Source organism: Schistocerca nitens, chromosome 1 (genome assembly GCF_023898315.1).
Source record: "Schistocerca nitens isolate TAMUIC-IGC-003100 chromosome 1, iqSchNite1.1, whole genome shotgun sequence".
Taxonomy (NCBI): Eukaryota; Metazoa; Arthropoda; class Insecta; order Orthoptera; family Acrididae; genus Schistocerca; species Schistocerca nitens.
In genome coordinates this window covers 508,770,995-508,786,999 of record NC_064614.1, presented here as the reverse complement: position 1 = coordinate 508,786,999, position 16,005 = coordinate 508,770,995, and the positions used below count along the sequence as shown (strand labels likewise).

General features: G+C 43.7%; 1 protein-coding gene across 1 annotated transcript in view; it reads right to left on the bottom strand.

Annotated features, from left to right (window-relative positions):
- LOC126257532 (uncharacterized protein ZC84.1-like) overlaps positions 1-16,005 on the bottom strand; it is a 118,283-nt gene that overhangs the window by 25,508 nt on the left and 76,770 nt on the right. The window lies entirely within an intron of this gene.

The window sequence follows — 16,005 nt, the reverse complement described above, 5'->3', positions numbered from 1 at the left end:
CAAGGAAACATTGCTAACTCGACCTCATATTTTAAGAAGAGAAACGAACACTCCCAAAATATCAGCCCCAGCAATAGATCCCGCACAAAAATTTTGTCCGTAATTTTATCAGTACACAGTTATGACTTTCTGAAAATATAGCTTTTAAACTTTCGCGGGCACTGTTTGTTTTGTCGCTCTCTCGGCCTCATTGTAGGTGCCTAACGCCTGAACGCCAAGTACAGCACAGCGATGAGAGTAAGAGATTTGTGAAATACTGTTTTGACATACTGGTAACAGGCTTTGTTAATTGTGACAAAGTGCGCGGTTTCTAACCTGTAGCTGGTGCCAGAGATCTCTTTACTTTCAACTTTACGATGTTGTGATTCACAGACGCAGTTTAAATCGTTGAATGAATTGTTTTGTCTTTAGAGAAGCGGCGCGGTGCTGTTTAATTAATGACATCGCCGTTGTGCGTTTTTTCTTTAGATCTTAAAGCTCGCACTATGAAAGTGGAGTACATTTGCAGGAGATGCGGCACTCTTCAACGTGATTGGCACGATTAAATTGTAAATAGAAAATTGTTAATCTTATTTGATAATTATTCTTCAGTTACTTGAGTTTATTAATTTGGACTTTAAGGCGTGTATACAGGATCATTAAAAAAACGTTGACAAACTGATGTGGGGCATCGGGCATACAACAAGGATCAGCTGTCATATAGGGCCTGGAGAGCGAAAAATGGCTCTGAGCACTATGGGACTTCTGAGGTCATCAGTCCCTTAGAACTTAGAACTACTTAAACCTAACTAACCTAAGGACATCACACACATCCATGCCCGAGGCAGGCTTCGAACCTGCGACCGTAGCGGTCGCTCGGTTCCAGACTGAAGCGCCTAGAACCGTTCGGCCACACCGGCCGGCAACCTGGAGGTCGCAAACGCCACGAGAGAGTGCTACGGTCAGGAGAGCTCGTTGCTATACAAACACATGTGGAGCGCACGGAAAAGTCGCCACTCACGCCGTGAAAGCGCTGGGAATAAGATGGCTACCTGGACGTATCACGAAGTGGCTGATATGCATTTGATATACGGCGCGGTCAACTGCATTCGACGGGAAACCGTGCCATTGTATTCTACGAAAAAATCTCGATAGAAAGGTGCCTTGCCACACATTATTCGCCACCCTGCAACGCGTATTGTGCGAAACCACCTCGTTCCATGTGCAAAAGCTGGCTGCTGGTCGCCAACAAACAACACGGACAGTTGCGGTGGAAGAAAGCGTTCTCGAAAGGGTGCAGCGTACGCCACCAACGAGTACACGGGGTGGATCCCGCGCCGTTGATATCCCCCAACCCTCTGTCTGGCGCATTATTTACGACGAAGTACTACATCCGTTTCATTTCCAAAGCGTCCAGGCTTTGCAATCGGCGGACTACAACAAGCACATAGAACAAAGTTTTGTGGGTATGGTACCGTGTCATAATGACGCATTATGGCGCGGTACCATACCCAGAAAACTTTTATGTCGACAGACTCTGGCCTCGGAAGCCTACGCAGTTATATAAGCACATGGGACTTGCACGACAGTTTCTGCATGAGTCTTCTGCAGACAGAAGCTTCACAGCGTGTGTCCTCTTCACCGATGAGGCTGCGTTCTCCCTAGAGGGTGTGATGAAAGTTCACAAGTTGCGTGAGTGGGTGGGTGTGAACTACACCTATACATAAGTCACAACGCAAATTTATCGTTATCGTGTGGGCTGGCGGTGCCTGTTTAATTGGGCCATACATTGTCCCGGACCGACTTGACGGTCTTGCGAGTGGGTCTGCCTGAAACGCTGAACGATGTTCCCATGCCTATTCGTCGCCGCATTCGATTTCAGCACGACGGAGCCCCAGAGCATTTGAGCAAACAAGTGAGAGCGCATGTGCAGGCAACCTTTGCCGACCGTTGGAATGGCCGCAGTGGGGCCAGTCGCATGGCCACCACGATTACCCGATCTTTCCCCAATCGCTTCTTTCCTGTGGGGGTATCAGAAGGGCCTTGTGTATGAAACACTTGTTGAACTAGCACTTCTGGAAGAAAGGATATTGCAGAGACATGGCTTCGCCAGAGCCTGGGGGGGTGTTTCCAGAATGAGATGTTCACTCTGCAGCGGAGTGTGCACTGACATTCATATTTGATGTACTTGACAAACGTCTTACAGCAAATTCTCCACACACGGAGGGCCCAGTGGACGGGATTGTTGCTACAGCAGGATTTCTTCGACATACACAAGGTATCTTTGAAAGGGTGATTTCAGGCGTGTATTGATGCATCTGTACAAAACTTTGAGCATCTCCTGTAGTGGGCATCCATTTGCAGCACGTGACTAAATAAACGTGAAACCCAAAATGAGAATTTCACTCTGAAGCGGAGTGTGCGCTGTTATGGAAGTTCCTGGCAGATTAATACTGTATGCTGGACCGAGACTCGAACTCGGGCGATTGATCTACCGTCTGAGCTACTCAAGCACGACCCACCTCACAGCTTTACTTCTGCCAGTACCTCGTCTCCTACCTTCCAAACTTCAGAAAAGCCCTCCTGCATAACCTGCAGAACCATAGCACTCCTGTGAGAATGGGGCGTGAGTCTTGCTTGGGTAGCTCAGACGGTAGAGCACTTGCCCGCGAAAAGCAAAGGTCCCGAGTTGGAGTCTCGGTCCGGCACACAGTTTCAATCTGCCAGGAAGTTCCATGTCAGTGCACACTCCGTTCCAGAAGTGCTAGTTCAACAAGTTTCGCAGGAGAGCTTCTGTGAAGTTTGGAATGTAGGAGACGAGGTACTGGCAAAAGCAAAGCTGTGAGAAGGGGCGTGAGTCGTGCTTCGGTAGCTCAGACGGTAGAGTACTTGTCCGCGAAAGGCATAGGTCCCAAGTTTGAGTCTCGGTTAGGCACACAGTTTTAAACTGCAAAGCCATTTAGTAGCTCCGTATGACCTTTGCGACGCCTGGTTCTCATCTGATTACTGATCCTTCTTGTATGCCCGATGTGCCATACAGTTTGTAAACGTTTTTTGAGTCGCCCTATATAGCTACAGGATGTGAAAAGGTAATACTGTTAAAATAACATTGAATGTCTATGTGCTATATCAGATGCTATGTTAGATGGTCATATTACTTAGTATTTTCCGCATAGAGTGACATGACTGTTCTACAACAAGATTTCAGAACGCGTTGGGCAGAAGTGTCCACTGCATCCCTCTTGTTCCCTCGCCTTCAGTGTCCCAGGACTAGGAAAGGCCCTGGTTGTCAGCTGTACAGAACTCGCTCGGGAATTGGGCGGTTATAGTGTGGTGGAGCGAGCGACAAACAGCCGGTGGGCGCGAAGTTTAAAAGCTGTACTTTCAGAAGTTCCTAACTGCATTCTATGGGAATTACGGTCCAAGTTTCGCACAGTATTGATTACTGGGGCTGATACTTGCAACTGTATTTTGTTCGCCCTAAAATATGAGATCGAGTTGCTGTTATTTCCGTGTGAGACTCTCCTGCCTGCCTCGAGTGGTCGTTTCTGTTTACTTGTTGGTACCAGAAGTACGAGTGTTATGAGTGCTATCTGCTGTGCAGTTTGGCAGTGAAAGTGAGGTTACGAAGCCGGCCGGGGTGGTCGAGCGGTTCTAGGCGCTACAGTCTGGAACCGCGCGACCGCAACGGTCGCGTGTTCGAATCCTGCCTCGGGCATGGATGTTTGTGATGTCCTTAGGTTGGTTAAGTTTAAGTAGTTTTAAGTTCTAGGGGACTGATGACCTGACAAGGGAACCTCCCCATCGCACCCCCCTCTGATTTAGTTATAAGTTGGCACAGTGGATAGGCCTTGAAAAACTGAACACAGATCAATTGCGAAAACAGGAAGAAGTTGTGTGGAACTGTGAAAAAATAAGCAAAATATACAAACTGAGTAGTTCAAGGGAACATAGGCAACATTAAGGACGATGGGAACGCAGGAGCGCCGTGGTCTCGTGGTAACGTGAGCAGCTGCGGAACGAAAGGTCCTTGGTTCAAATCTTCCATCGAGTGAAAAGTTTAATTTTTTATTTTCAGTTTATGTGACAAACTCTTATGTTTTCATCACTTTTTGGGAGTGATTATCACATCCACAAGAAAACCTAAATCAGGCAAGGTAGAAGAATCTTTTTACCCATTCGCCAAATGTACAAGTTAGGTGGGTCGACAATATATTCCTGTCATGTGACGCACATGCCGTCACCAGTGTCGTATAGAATATATCAGATGTGTTTTCCTGAGGAGGAATCGGTTGACCAATGACCTTGCGATCAAATGTTTTCTGTTCCCATTGGAGAGGCACGTCCTTTCGTCTACTAATCGCACGGTTTTGCGATGCGGTCGCAAAACACAGACACTAAACTTATTACAGTGAACAGAGATGTCAATGAACGAACGGACAGATAATAACTATGCAAAAATAAAGAAATCCTAAGCTCATATTGTCCATTATGTTGCTTATGTGGCCCATGGACTACTCAGTTTGTATATTTTGCTTATTTTTTCACAGTTCCACACAACTTCTTCCTGTTTTCTCAATTGATCTGTGTTCAGTTTATCAAGGCCTATCCACTGTGCCAACTTATAACTAAATCTGAGGGGGGTGCGATGGGGAGGTTCCCTTGTGATAAGTTAAGTCCCATAGTGCTCAGAGCCATTTTCTTGAGGTTACGAAGGCCCACCATTCGTACAAAAAGTCGGAATGTCGTACAAGAATTAAGGAAGTAGCAATGATAACAGATAGACAAAGTAAAATTCATATTTGATGTACTTGACAAACGTCTTACAGACTACGAAAACTGTCACACAAACATTTCAAAACATCAACATTTATTTTCTCGAGAAAATGTGTATCCATACAAACACAAGAACAACGGTTGGAAGGCAGTAACTGGTGACTTTTTACTCTACGCTTAGTGCCTTATTCTCTTTCTAAGTATCAAATAGCATCAAAAACTGTTTTTATCTTTCATTAGAGCTTGATTCTCACTGTCGACACAATTTTCACTAAATAAAATCGATTTTCATCTGTTGGTGCCTCCATATGTATCTACCGTGAGGGTTTTTTCTAATTCCAGGTACCATAAGGCCTAAATACTTTTTCGTTTAAGATGGTGCTTCTGTTTCACTGCAACCTGAATTTGAGAGTGTACCGTCCTCAGCATACTTAGGATTTCGGAACTCTCAGCACATTCTATTGACGTCACCGACCCACTCTCGACATGGTTGGCATCTGATTTATGCGCTGAAGTGTTCAAATGGTTCAAATGGCTCTGAGCACTATGGGACTTAACTTCTGAGGTCATCAGTCCCGTAGAACTTAGAACTACTTAAACCTAACTAAACTAAGGACATCACGCACATCCATGCCCGAGGCAGGATTCGAACCTGCGACAGTAGCGGTCGCACGGTTCCAGACTGTAGCGCCTAGAACCGCTCGACCACTCCGGCCAGCCGCTGAAGTGTGATGTATACAGACCACGAGTAGAAAACACCGTCCCTCTACGAAAAACGCTTTACAGAAAAGTTCTTTGCGGGAGTATTTGACAATACTTCATCTCCCACATTTTTTTTCTCACGCCTCAGGGAAATCACATTGTCAAGAACACGCGATAACATCCTCAGAGATTACTAATATGGCAGAAGAGTCAAAGTTGGCTTGAAAATAGTTTATAAAAGAACTGGCGATGTTCGTGAGACTGCGACTGAGGCCAACGTTTTTGAATCGCTGGCAGGAAATTTATAAACTCTTGAGGAGTAAGCAGTTGCATTGCATGCCCAGACGGCATACTGGTCGTTACAGCAATACGCAAACTAAAGAAGCAAGGAAGATCACCCTTTAACGCAATGTCAACGAAGAGGTCATCAGAGTTGGGGTACAAGTTCACGTAGGACGAGGAAGGAAATTGGGCCGTGTCTTCTACAAAGGAATCACCCAGGAATTTGCCGTAATTGAATTAGGAAAGCCACGGAAAACCTAAATGAGGTTAGTCTGGTAGGAATTTGAGATCAGTGTCCTAGCCACTATGCCACTTCCGGTACACCAATGACAAGACAAATGAAATCAGGTGCTAAGTCGCAGCAGAAATTTTTTATTGCTTTTCATTTCCTATTCCTGAAGGTACAGTGGCGTGTTCGAATAATGGACATTAGCAGAGTCACTCACTTTTTAACAAAATACCAGATGGGCTGGCAGTGGGGCAGAGTGTACTCTAACTGGGAATCTTTCAGAAGGGATTTCCAATACCGCTATTTGCTTTACAGACAAGGGAAGCCTCCCGAACAACTTTTTCGGAGAGGGGGGGGGGGGGGGAGTTTGGAGCTATTTTTATTTAATTCCGGAACGATATGCTCCATATTAAAAATATGAAACCTAGTGTATCTGAATGTGTATTTGTTCATGTGTATACTGAGTAAAGTAGATGACTAGTTGGAAAGGAAAATTGTATGTGATGTGACTGCCGTGCAGCATTGTGTAAATAGCAACGTTAAGAGGGTAACTGTATATAATCTGACTTCGGGAAACATTATTCTCCATAATAACAGTAATTGACAAATACATTACTGTGGCCTATAGACCTGTATCGGAAATACAATGAACTTTTTCTGATAGTGGTATTAATATTTGGGACAATCACTGAAGTGGATGTAACAGTAAAATAATTAAAATAAAAAGAAAAGACAGTGTGGTGACTATTTCACGAGAGATAAGTTTGAAAATGTATCTGTATTACGGCTTAAGAGAAAATTAATGATCTCTCCATAAAACTTCACTGAGATGCTGCAACATTAAACAGGTGCAGAATATTGCATCAGTAGCAAATACGCTCGTTGCAACATCATCAACATCCAAAATGCATATTAACTGCACACATCATTATGAAAACCAGTTTTTATCAATGTTGCTGTATAAATGTGTGGTATTACACACACACACACACACACACACACCACCTCTGCCATTGCTTTTATGTCAAATCTGCCTCTTAAAAACAGCTCTGCTGCCCATGACTAGATGGCGCTGGTGTCATTTTCCTTAACATTGCACAGTAGCGATTGATTTGAAATATAAAACGAAACCAATATAAGGGGGTAATTTCTGCTCCTTAACTCGTATCTGCCCAAAAGAATAAAGCAAATTAGTCCATATTAGTGGCACGACTATTATCCACACGTGCTGCTCCAACACTGTGACAGAGTTAATGAATTCTGATATCTCTCTACAATCCATGACAACATATGTTCAGTGAGTGAGAGAGCTGGAGAACGTGCTGGTCATGGCAACAATCGAACCGCTTCGGTACAGAGTTAGGACAGGAAAACTCGGGCAACAAATGGTCTTGCGTTATCTCGTCGAAATGTCACGGAGACCCCGAACGTGGGACACAGCCACATGCGTTAAGACCTCATAAATGTAAAAGCTGCATAATGTTTCCTCTGATACGTGCGTAATGTAGAAGATCTCAACTCCTGCCTGCTTTATGCTTTCACGTTGAAATGCGAATCATTTACAATGAGGTGACAAAGGTCATAGGACAGCGATATGCGCACATACAGATGGCGGTAGCATCGTGCACACAAGGTATAAAAGAACAGTGCAATGGCGGAGCTATCGTTTGTTCTCATGCGAAAACGTTTCCTACGTGGCTGTGGCCGCACGACGGCAATTAACAGACTTTGAACGTCCAATGGTAGCTCGAGCTAGAGGCGTGGGACAGTCCATTTCGGAAATCGCTCGGAAATTCAATATTCCGAGATCCACAGTGTCAGGAATGTGCCGAGAGTATCTAATTTAAGGCGTTACCCCTATCGCAGACAACACAGTGGCCGACGGCCCTCAGTTGACGACCGAGAGTAGCTGCCATTGCGTAGAGATGTCAGTATTAACACACAAACAACACTGCGTGAAACAACAGCAAAAATCAATGTGGGATGTACGACGAACATACCCGTCAGGGCAGTGCGGCGAAATTTGGCATTAATGGGCTATGGCAGCAGACAACCGACGCGCTTGTAGCGCCTCTCCTGGACTCGTGACCATGTCGGTTGGACCCTAGAGCATTGGAAAACCGTGGCCTGGTCAGATGAGTGCCGATTTCAGTTGGTAAGGGTTGCTGGTAGGGTTAGAGCGTGGCGCAGACCCCACGAATCCATGGACCTAAGTAGTCAACAAGGCACTGACAAGGGAACCTCCCCATCGCACCCCCCTCAGATTTAGTTATAAGTTGGCACAGTGGATAGGCCTTGAAAAACTGAACACAGATCAATCGAGAAAACAGGAAGAAGTTGTGTGGAACTATGAAAAAAATAAGCAAAATATACAAACTGAGTAGTTCATGTGCAAGATAGGCAACATCAAGGATACCGTGAGCTCAGGAGCGCCGTGGTCCCGTGGTTAGCGTGAGTAGCTGCGGAACGAGAGGTCCTTGGTTCAAGTCTTCCCTCGAGTGAAAAGTTTATTTTCGAAAAGTTATGATCTGTCCGTTCGTTGATTGACGTTTCTGTTCACTGTAATGAGTTTAGTGTCTGTGTTTTGCGACCGCACCGCAAAATCGTGCGATTAGTAGACGAAAGGACGTGGCTCTCCAATGGGAATCGAAAACATTTGATCGCAAGGTCATAGGTCAACCGATTCCTCCACAGGAAAACGCGTCTGATATATTCTATACGACACTGGTGACGGCATGTGCGTCACATGACAGGAATATGTTGTCGACCCACCTAACTTGTACACTTGGCGAATGGGTTTTACGTTGCCCGATTTAGGTTTTCTTGTGGGTGTGATAATCACTCCCAAAAAAGTGATGAAAACATAAGTGTGTGTCACATAAACTGCAACAAATGAATGCAACAGTTTCACAGTCGCACATTTTTCCCTGTGCTCTGTCAAAACATATGTTTTTAACAGTTTTTAACGTTTTCAAATTTTTCCTTGTGTAGACCGTCAAATCCTGCATATGTCCAAGCAAATCTGAACATGTCCTGGAATTTTGGAGAGCGAAGTTGATTATGTGTGAGTGCCTGAACTTTGATAATTGCCTGAAAATAAAAAATTAAACTTTTCACACGAGGGAAGACTTGAACCAAGGATCTCTCACTCTGCAGCTGCTCACGCTAACCACGGGACCACTGCGCTCCTGAGCTCACAGTGTCCTTGATGTTGCTTATCTTGCGCATGGACTACTCAGTTTCTGTATTTTGCTTTTTTTTTTTTCATAGTTCCACACAACTTCTTCCTGTTTTCTCGATTGATCTGTGTTCAGTTTTTCAAGGCCTATACACTGTGCCAACTTATAACAAAATCTGAGGGGGGTGCGATGGGGAGGTTCCCTTGTGAGTAAACTAGTGATGACTCCATAATGGTGTGGTCTGTGTTTACATGGAATGGACTGGATCCTGTGGTCCAATTGAACTGATCAATGACTGCAAATGCTTATGTTCGGCTACTTGGTGACCATTTACAACCACTCATGGAAGTCTTATGAATGACAGTGAGCCATGTGAGCGGGCCACAATTGCTCACGATTGGTTTGAAGAACATTCTGGACAATCCGAGCCAATGATTTGGCCAACCAGATCGCCCGACAAGAATCTCATCGAACATCTATAGGAAATAATTGGAGGTCAGTTCGTGCACAACACCTTGTACCGGCAAGATTTTCGCGATTGTTGACAACTGTACGGTAAAGGCAGCAGGGGACTTCCACCGACTTGTTGAGTCCACGCCATGTCGAGCTGCCGGACTTCACCGGGCAAAATGTGGTGCGACACGATATTAGGGGACATCCATGACTTTCCTCACCTCAGTGTACATACCCAAGTATTTGCTATAACTCATATAAATTTGATGCTTGTTGCATATTGTTTTCAAGGGGTTGTACTGCTACTGGCCAGCAGAGTGGGGAGGTCAGGCGTGGCGTGGGAGACAGCGGCGGCCGGCAGCGTACGGGCTCCGCAGACGCCGCCGCCGTCACCGTCGCCTCCGCTTGGTAACCGCGCCACGCCACACACTTCCTCATCAGGCACCGGATGGCGACGTGTGATTCGCTTAGCTCACCAACAGCCTTCTGAGGCTCAGCTGACGGCTAAATGTGCTACAGCATTACGCCCGGCAAACGGCAGCTCACTTCGTGCTCATGCTGCTCAAGTCCAAACGTAACACCATCTCTCTCGTTTTCAACAAATATTTGTTACAATAATTAGTAAATAAAAGCCCTTGACTTAACGTTCTAAGTATAGACGAACCCTCATTTTCTTCATCTAAAAATCTGGGACCAAAAATAGCTAATTTATTCATTACCCCATTCGAGATCTAAATATCCCCTCTGCAGTGAGATGTGGGTGGAAGTGAACATTCTAACATTCAAAACAGAATAATCACTGGATAACGAAGATGAGTTGCAGTTTAACGTCCCATCGCTATCCAGATCGACAGATGGACCATTAGGTTACCTTCCATTCGGAAAGTGGATGCACTCAGTGACTGTATGTGACTTATAGAGAACAGCAATCAGTCGTCCTCTTTAGATTTTATTATACAAATTCAGATTTCGGCTAATAGCTAGCCATTCTCAATGCACTATTCTTTATTCTCAATGCATGTACCATAAGTCCCTATTGTTCGGGCGTCAGTCACAGTTCTTTGTATTATTTGAATACAAAGAAATGTGACTGACGTCCGAGCAACAGGGACTTACATGCATTGAGAATAAAAAATAGCCCATTGAGAATGGCTAGGTACTAGCCGAAATCCGGATTTGCGTGATAAAATCTAAAAAGGACGACTGATTGCTGCATTCTATAATTTATAGGACGGACCATTGCTTTAGTTGATAAAATATTACTAAGGTAATCGATGCATTCATCAAAACTTTTAGCGGAGACTACTGGAACCTACGTAAAGATAACAGGATGAGGGTGCAACATTATTCGTCCCTAGTGAGAGTCCAGGGTTCAGAATGGAGTAGACAGGGTTGTACCTGCAGTCTGTCCCCGATGTTAATCTGTATATTGACAAAGCAGGAAAGGAAATAAAGGAGAAACTCGGTAATGTAGCCACAATTTAGGGCGAAGAAATAGTAGATTTAAGATTTGCTGACTACATGTAATACTGTCACAGACGATAACGGACTAGGAAGATCAGTTAAACGGAAGAAATTGTGTCTCGAAGAGAGATTTTAAAATGAACATAAAAAAGTAAAACAAGGGTAGTAAAATTAAGTCGGGTGATGCCAAGGAAATTAAATTTGGAAATGAGACATTTAAACAACCAAAAACGTTTTGCTATACGAGCAGCAAAATAACTGACAATGGCAAAAGTAAGAAAATATAAAATGCAGTTGCCAGCCGCGGTGGCCGAGCGGTTCTAGGCGCTCAGTTCGGAACCGCGCTACTGCTACGGTCACAGGTTCGAATCCTGCCTCGGGCATGGATGTGTGTGATGTCCTTAGGTTAGTTAGGTTTAATTAGTTGTAAGTCTAGGGGACTGATGACCTCAGAAGTTGAGTCCCATAGTGCTCGGAGCCATTTGAACCATTAAAATGCAGTTGAGTAGCGACAAGAAAAACTTTGCAGAAGAAGAGAAAAGCGGTAACATCTAATATCAGTTTATATATTAGGAAGCATTTTCTGAAAATATTTGTCTGGGAGTGAATCGTGCATGACCAACAGTAGAGACTACAAGAAAATAGTTTTTGAAATGTGGTGCTGCAAACGAATACCGTGGATTAAGTTGGTAAATAGGATAAAGAATTAACTGTACAACAACAACAACAACAACAACAATATTAATCACCAGAACAACTACTTTTAGTCTGCGTGCTACGTCTATGATCGTATGTAATTCGAAAGCGGTTTAGGATGCCACATTCTATAAAATGTCTCTATTCTTTGATAAATTGTGGTGTATCGTATTTGTTCCTTGCGAAGGCCTTTCACTATATGTTTATTTTTGGAAGAATGTGCTAACGATAAACACACTAGTGTTTTCAGTAAATTCATCTAACTCATTACCTCGGCCATTTCTGGTATCGTAATCGTTATTTTTTATCTCTTATTTTCACGTCAACATCTCCGATAATGGTCATGACACGTGATTAGATTTCATTTTTGTTTCAGGGAAGCCGATACATACAAAATTGATGTATTGGCTTTTATACAAACTGGTTGGCACGGAAGTAGGATCGTAAAGCACATCAGCTTCCAAACATATTTTTCTATGTGGTTCGATTATTTCTCTTTTAGGGCCAATACATTCATCATAGTCATCTTTCATGACTATATGACTTGAATTAAAGTCAAATTTCCTGACAAAGCCAAAAAATGTCCCAGGAAGAGAAACTTTTTCAGAAATACTTCTACGTACCTAGTCTTGGAAAGGATAAAAAAGAAAGGAAAAAAAAGAAAGAGAGAAGAAAGCCCATCAGTTGCGTAACACAGGTTCATTAGAACCCTTGACCTATGTTTCGATGATTATAAAATTATCATCTTCAGACGGAGAAGGAAATAATATAACTATCGAGCCATAGGTCAAGGGTTCTAACAAGGGAACCTCCCCATCGCACCCCCCTCAGATTTAGTTATAAATTGACACAGTGGATAGGCCTTGAAAAACTGAACACAGATCAATCGAGAAAACAGGAAGAAGTTGTGTGGAACTATGAAAAAATAAGCAAATTATACAAACTGAGTAGTCCAAGTGTAACATATGCAACATCAAGGAGTGTGTAAGCTGAGGAGCGCCGTGGTCCCGTGGTTAGAGTGAGTAACTGCGGAACAAGAGGTCCTTGGTTCGAGTCCTCCCTCGAGTAAAAATTTTACTTACTTTATTTTCGCAAAGTTACGATCTGACCGTTCATTCATTGACGTCTCTGTTCACTGTAATAAGTTTAGTGTCTGTGTTTTGCGACCGCACCGCAAAACCGTGCGATTAGTAGACGAAAGGACGTGCCTCTCCAATAGGAACCGAAAACATTTGATCGCAAATTCATAGGTCAACCGATTCCTCCACAGGAAAACACGTCTGAAATATTCTATACGACACTGGTGACGGCATGTGCTTCACATTACAGGAATATGTTGTCGACCCACCTAACTTGCACACTTGGCGAATGGGTAAAAAGTTTCTTCTACCTTGCCCGATTTAGGTTTTCTTGTGGATGTGATAATCACTCCCAAAAAAGTGATGAAGACATAAGAGTTTGTCACATAAACTGCAACAAATGAATGCAAGTTTCACAGTCGCACAGTTTTCCCTGTGCTCTGTCAAAACATACGTTTCTAACGTTTTCAAGTTTTTCTGTGTGTAGACCGTCAAATGTATCCAAGCAAATATGAACATGTCCTGGAATTTTGGAGAGCGAAGTTGATCATGTCTGAGTGCATGAACTTTGATAATTGTCTGAAAATAAAAAATTAAAACTTTTCACTCGAGGGAGGATTGTACCAGGGACCTTGCGCTCCGTAGCTGCTCGCGGTAACCACGGGACCACGGTGCTCATCAGTGTACGCGTATCTTGATGTGGCTTATCTTGCACAAGAGACTACTCAGTTTGTATATTTTGCTTATTTTTTTCATAGTTCCATACAACTTCTTCCTGTTTTCTCGATTGATCTGTGTTCAGTTTTTCATGGACTATCCCTGTGCCAACTTATAACTAAATCTGAGGGGGGTGCGATGGGGAGGTTCCCTTGTAAGAAACGTGCGTTACATAACTGGTTGGCTGTTTTTTCTTCCTTTCCAAGACTATCGCCTTACAGGTGCTGTTTACAACCATGTTCATGATTTCTACATATACTCAGCAAGCCACCATATGGTGCACAGCGGAAGGTACATAGTACTACTACTAGTCAGTCCCCTTCCGGTTCCACTACAAAATGGAGAGCGGCAAGAACCACTGTCCGTATGCTTGCGCACGAGACCTAATTTCCCTTATCTTGCCTTCGCGGTCCCTACGCATGTTTTACACTGCTGCCTGCAGAATCGTTCCACGCTCTTTCGCAAACGCCGGTTCTCCAAACTTTCACAATAGTGTTTTGCGTAAAGAGGTCTTATTCCCTCAAAGGATTCCCTTTCCAGTCCACGTAACATTTCCCCAACACTCGCGTGTCGATCGAACGTAGCAGCACGCCTCTCAATAACTTCGGTATCTTCCTTCAACCAGACCTGGAGGGGATTCAAAACACTCTAGCAGTACTCGAGAACAGGTCGCACAAGCGTTCCATTATAGGTGACCTACACTAACCTGTAATTCTTTCAATAAACCGAAGCGGACCATTCGCCTTCCCTACAAACGACCTTAAGTGCTCGTTCCAGTTCATGTCGCTTTGCAGTGTTAAGCCTAGATATTTCATAGACGTGACTGTGTCAACCAGCACGCCACTAATTATAGGATTGTTTATCTACTTAATTGCATTAATTTACCTTTTTTTCACGTTTATAGCAAGCTGCCGTTCATCACAACAAACAGAAATTCTGTCCAAATTATCCTGTATTCTACTGCTGTCATTCAAAGACCACACTGTTCCGCACACTACAGTGACGTCAGAAAACAGTAGCAGATTGCTGCTACTAAATGTAAATGGCGTATGACTAGGGCCTCCCGTCGGGAAGACCGTTCGCCGGGTGCAAGTCTTTCGATTTGACGCCACTTCGGCGACTTGAGCGTCGATGGGGACGGAATGATGATGATGATGATGATTAGGACAACACAACACCCAGTCCCTGAGCGGAGAAAATCTCCAACCCAGTCGAGAATCGAACCCGGCCCTTAGGATTGACATTCTGTCGCGCTGACCACTCAGCTACAGGGGGCGGACATTGCTGCGACTACTTGCACTGCTCGTCCTTTTTTCCCATAGCTGTATAAACTAACCGCGACATTGACAGCAGCAGAAAGGGAGGAAGAGGCGCTTACTGTACAGTGTCTTCTCTGTGCTGAAGGAGGGATTCAACGAACGACACAACTTCACACACGTACTTACGTTCCGTGAACATTCTGCGCTACACTGACACGATTCAAAGCGAGTAATTTCAAAGCTTGCTTATACTCATTTCTCTTCAAAGTCTTCATCCTCTGGCGATATTTGAAGAGAAGTTACATGAATTCATTACAGCTAAGATTACTTTTTTCGAACATATAAAGAATGGCTCTCACTTCAGACTTCATAGACGTGTTCGTCGTAGTTGTGGATACGTAGGTGACGAAATGACCAACAAACTGCAGACGCAAAACTTACCATTATACTTCAAATTGTTTTATCCTTCACGCCATTTTCTTAGTATTGAGGATGGACCAGATGCTGAAGATCTACGTTGGACACATTCGCGTTAGATTAGAAAATATGAATCTATCGCCTAATTTAAAAAACAAAAAACAAATGTATGGTAGCAACCAGGATACTTTTTTTTTAGATTGGATCAGCGTGCCTTTTCGTCAGTAGTGGAGTTAGAGTATCGATTTCGTTGAAGTTTCTGAAGGTTTAATTTTGAACACGACGGAAACAAAAGTAACTAATCTAGCAGCTGTCAATGAAGGTTATATTTTCCTTAGTTCTGACCACTGGAGTACCATCAGCAAACGCTGTGGCTCATAAAAGGAACAATCACTTTTCAAAGTTTAAAAACTGCTGCAGAATAACCGGGAGAGATGCCTGTGGAGAATGCTATAAGTAAGAAGAACGTAATTACGTAGGCTTCCGCGGCCTCAGTCAAGATGATTAAAATTTTTCTGGGTGATGTACCGCGCCGTTGTATTAAACACAAAATACTATAAAATACGTAATCTACAAAACCAACGTTTCGGACATATTACAACAGCCTTTCTCAGGACAAGACTGGCCTGGGAACGCTCTGAGAAATACCGTTTAATACTGCCGAACGTTCATTTTGTAGTTTACGTATCTTACAGTGGCTCAAATGGCTCTGAGCACTATGGGACTCAACTGCTGAGGTCATTAGTCCCCTAGAACTTAGAACTACTTAAACC